At 27.4% G+C, this 5,323-nt stretch overlaps 1 long non-coding RNA gene across 1 annotated transcript; it reads right to left on the bottom strand.

Moving 5' to 3' along the window:
- Positions 1–826: 826 nt before the first annotated feature.
- On the bottom strand, positions 827–4,563 carry LOC124897078. The gene is made up of 3 exons (XR_007053663.1): positions 4,457–4,563; positions 3,406–3,466; positions 827–1,071 (listed from the first exon to the last, which is right to left on the bottom strand). It is a non-coding gene; the product is annotated as an uncharacterized LOC124897078 (long non-coding RNA).
- Positions 4,564–5,323: the final 760 nt, after the last annotated feature.

The following is a 5,323-nucleotide window of genomic DNA, read 5'->3' as shown; positions in this document are numbered from 1 at the left end:
ACATCAGTGCAAAGAGTCAAAGCACTAATATATTTGAAAGGTACAATTCCTTTGGATAACTCATCAGTAACAGAGTAACTTTGTTGAGAATATGTCTGGCTAAGTCGTTCATAGTTAGAATCACATGCTGCATTTAATCTAAAAAAAAATATAAAAATATAATTTATATTATATATAAAATATTTATTTGATGAATGTTTTTAAAAATGGGTGGTGACAAACCTGATTTAAACGCAATAGATTGCGGCGGAGATGAATTTATTCATTGCTTAGATTGATACCAATAACTACGAACAAAGTAGACATCTGCGAAAAAATTATTTTATATTCTGAAAATAAAATATAATATGAAAAAATATAATTTATATTACATATTTAATTAGTTATACCTCTAAATTTTTTAGCCTTCATAAGTTGAAGAACCACAATCAAAGGTTCATCTAGAGATGCAATCAAATGAAGTTAAATTTAATCCACAAGTTTTTTTTCATAAAATTGTAGAAAGTCTATTCCTCCTATATTAAATAATAGGTTAGGCAATTAATCAGTAACGTATGATTAATTTTTGGATAGAATAATTTTTTATGTGTTACAGTTTGTATTGTGTAATGAAAAAAATACGTACTTTTCATCTTCTAAGATAATATTTATAAAAATATTGTTATTGCTTTCTTGATGACAGGTTTAAATTGATTCATATGTCACAACTTGACCTATGACATCTATAAACATAAAGGTTAGTGCAGTTGAAAAAAATATATTATTCATCTAAAATTGAAGTGACATGAAAAAAAGTAATTACCGAATAGTTCATTGTCATCAATGTTCTGTTGAATTGTCAGTTGTTCAATGAACGCAAATTAAATATGTCCATAGAAAATAAAAAATTAATAATTTTCTCAATAAAAGTCATTTTTATGAGAATCAACCTGTATTTGTGTGCCGCTGTCTTAATCTTTTTAAAATTTGTGTAACAACAAAGTAGTTGATCCGATATAACTCAAGTTCCTCTAACTTGATTTTGAAAAACTTGATGTCATACTTGCCAATTGATGCAGGTGTACGATCTCCCTACATAAAAAAAATAAAATAAAATTAGTATGATTAAATGCATCCACAATAGTAACAGTAAAATTAACGATAATATTAATTATGCAAACAAAGTGAAGCAGTAAACTTAAAAGATAAAGAAAACGGTAAGTACATTTGCATCCCGTAGAAGCATTTCCGTTGAATAGGGTATCTTAGGTTTGAATTTATATGAAATTTGCCACAATCGAACAATTCTTACTTTCAAATTTCGTTGCATTGAATTGCTTGTAATTTGTGAGATTTTATGAAATTGTAAAGCCATATTTTTATGGAGGTATGTTGTAGCCTATTTTAGGAAGAATAATTAATCAAACTACTGAAAGTTAAAGTGAATCGTAAATGGCACAGTTTTTAAATAGTGGGGGTGAGAGTCATAAATGGCAAACAATTTTTAAGTATTAAGTAGTGGGGGTAGTGTGGGATACTTTAGGGATTATCTGAATTTAATGTCGACAGTTTTATAGATTTTATTATTTAAAAATAAATTTTGTGTTAAATTTAAAAATAGTAAATATTGTTATTTCAAATAATAAATGTTGTAGTGTGGGTGTGTAAATGATAAATAATTTATTTTGAAAATAAATAAATATTATTTACCTAAAATATGTATTATTGGTTGTTTGACAGTTTTACTATATTTAATTTAAAGTTTTTTTTTGTGTTACCATTAAGTTTAATTTTTATTGAAACTTAGTGTTGTTTTGTAAGCAATGAAATTAAAAATAATAAATAGAGAATTAAGTGTTAATGTTAATGTAAATTTGTAATGTTGATAGTTGTGTGACAGTTTTTTTAAGTTTTTAATTTAAATTTAATTTTTATTGAAAATTAGTGTTGTTTTGTAAGTTGTATTTTCGGTTGTTTTACTGTAGTTAAAGTTTTAATGTTTGATAGTTTTTCTGTGTTTAAACTTTTTAGTTGACACCTATATGTTTTGCTTCTGTTTTTATATGTAGATAGATAGGAGGAATAGGCTTTCTACAATTTTATGGGGGAAACTTGTGGATGAAATTCAACCTCATTTGATTGCATCTCTAGATGAACCTTTGATTGTGGCTCTTCAACTTATGAAGGCTCAAAAATTTAGAGGTTAACTAATTAAATATGTAATGTAAATTATATTTTTTCATATTATATTTTATTTCCAGAATATAAAATAATTTTTTTGCAGATGTCTACACTGTTTGTAGTTGTTGGTATCAATCTAATCTATGGATAAATTCATCTCCACCGCAATCTATTGTATTTAAATTCAGGTTTGTCACCACCTATTTTTAAAAACATTCATCAATTAAATATTAAATATATAATATAAATTATATTTTTATATTTTTTTTCTAGATTAAATGCAGCATATGATTCTAATCGTGAACGACTTAGCCATACATGTTCTCAATAAAGTTACTTTGTCATTGATGAGTTATCCAAAGAAATTGTACCTTTCAAATATATCAATGCTTTGACTCTCTGCACCGATGTAAGCTGAATAATTTTCTAAGTTCATATTGATTTTACACAATTTGTTAGAACAATTATTAACAACAATATTTCTCATAAACAGGAAGCTACCTATTGAATTGCTGCAAAATTTGTATATTTGGATCTTGAATATGGATGGTCATATTTGATTTGCAATAAGTGTCTTATAAAGGTAAAACCAGATGAAAGTTTATATTTTTGCTCAAAATGTAATGCAGAAGCAAAAGTTGTTCACAGGTTATTACAATCCTATACAAATTTATTTCTCTAACAAATAAATATTTTAACAAGATAAAAGTGTGACTTTTAGGTATAGACTACAAGTTCGTCTTATGGATGAAACTGGTATTATCACTTTACTGCTTTAAAATCGGGAGGCTATGCAACTTATAGAAAAGTCTGCTAAAGAATTAAAGTAAAACTTAGTTTCCGATGATCAATGTTCATATCCAAGTGAGTTGGATGATATAATGGAGAAAAAACTCATGTTTAAGATCATGGGTAAGGAATCTAATATAAACAAACATGATAAAGTCTACAAAGTTGTTAAGTTTGTTGATGATGAAGTTCTTTTCAAGGAATACAACCATCCTTCACTAACTTACACTGTAAGTTCTATCACTAATATAAATCCTAAACAATAACAAAATTTATTTAAATATCATAAATGAATCTTTTTTATGACATTACTATGTGTATTAGGAGCCCTTATTTGAAGGTGGACAGAACTATGGAGGAGATGAGCTTTTGATGTAATTATAAATTATATTTATAAGTCTTTTAGACTTTTTTTTTGTAAAAGTATAATAATTTTGTGTTGAAGTAATTACATACCTTTTATAATGGATATTTGTGGAATTTCATCGCCAAATTCATCCTGCAAATTACCTGTTCTCTGCCATATCAATATTTAGACAATGAAATGATAATCATTAAAAGTTTCAACATAATATATTGTAAAGATATATAAGAAAATTTAAATGCTTAATAAAGTCTCATGTTAGTTTTCTTTGAATTTAACTTGGCACAACTTTACACTACACCTTTATAGACTCCTATCAAGAACAGTCTTTCAGGATGTGGATCATCCCTAACAGATATTAATGTTGATATGACTGAAAAACAGACTTCCTAAAGAAGCAAATTTGTAGGAAAACTTTCAATCCAGGAATATGATGATGAATGTAATGACAAATAATTCACCAACAAGGTTCACAAAGTGATTAAAAAAGAAAAAAAATATGATGTGGGAAGTGTATGGTCAACTATATTTACTTTTCTGTAAATTGTAGTTTCAATTTACTTCTATTATAGTATAACCTAAGTTTTATGTACTGTTTATGATTATGAACAAGTATTATATTAGATTTTTTTTCCAATGTACTAAAAACTATTTGTTGTTGTTTCATTTTTGTTTATCCACTTTGTATGATTCATTTTATTTTACATAAATTTACCATCAATGTCTATTAATTCGAAAAAGAAAAAGTTACAGCTATATTGTAACATACTATGAAAACAGGTAGAAAGACAATCCTAGCAATCAACATGAAGAACATATTCCTCAAAAGTAAACAATTAATGTACAAACAGATGTGAATGAGTTCCACCCTTCACATGTCTATAGGTCATTTATAAATGTCAAAACATATTTCTTTCACAATTGGAAAAAAAATCTACACTGCCACAACTAAACACATTAGTGATGTCCACAACATGACATTAGTATCATTAACTTCAATAGGAAAATTTCAATAGTTCTACCACTATATAAAAAGAGGTTATGATGGTAGACACACCTAGATGCTTCAACTCTATATTTCCCTTTGTACTAAGCTATCCAGTAAAAAAAAAACACATTCACAAGTAGTTGGAAAAGACAAACCTTTAGGGTGCCACTTGAGTGTAAGGACAAGTTGCAGTTATATTTTCGACGACAATATGGAAAAACCTCTGAGATTTCCTCTTCTTCGAATTCAGTATATCTGCTCATCAAAAATAAATAACAGGAAGCTTAATATGATGTTAAAATTTAACTAGACACTAAATTAATATCTCTAAGCATTTGAACAATAAGATAAGAAATACACATCAGAGGTTTACCATGCTCAGATGTACTTAATACATTTAAATTTTCCTTTACACTTCAACAAGGAACAACAGTTCCCCCCATTCACCAAAAAAGTAATTATGATCATATCTCTTGAGTGGGGCAGCAACACGTCTTACTGATGTCTTTTTATTTTCTGCATCATTTTCATGAATTCTCTGCTTCTTTTTTCCATTCATGGACAAACTTAATTTTTATTCCATTTAAGTTTCAAAGAAGACAATTTTTAATTACGGTATCCTTTGCCATGACAATAAATAAAAGTCAAGGACAGTCTCTATCTCACGTAGAATTATTTTCAAAAAAGCCAGTGTATACACGTGGACAACTGTATGTAACTCTTTTTACGGTAACAAGTAGAAAGGGATTAAAAATATTGATTTATGATGAAGATGGGCAGATTACAAATGAAGCTACAAATGTAGTTTATAGAGCAGTTTTCCAAAATTTGGTCCGATACTCACTGTCTTTTGAAGATTTATATACTATTATTGATTTGAATGTGGATGAATCAAAATATGAAAAAGATCTCTGCATAATTATGCAATGCTGCACACCAACAAACAGAGGATAGATGAGAATGTAATAAAATCTTTAACATCTCATTGCTTACACTTATTAAATGTTTATTTAATCTATTCG

Source organism: Capsicum annuum, chromosome 3 (assembly GCF_002878395.1).
Source record: "Capsicum annuum cultivar UCD-10X-F1 chromosome 3, UCD10Xv1.1, whole genome shotgun sequence".
Classification (NCBI taxonomy): domain Eukaryota; kingdom Viridiplantae; phylum Streptophyta; class Magnoliopsida; order Solanales; family Solanaceae; genus Capsicum; species Capsicum annuum.
The sequence above is the reverse complement of the archived record's forward strand: the minus strand, read 5'-3'. Positions and strand labels throughout refer to the sequence as shown.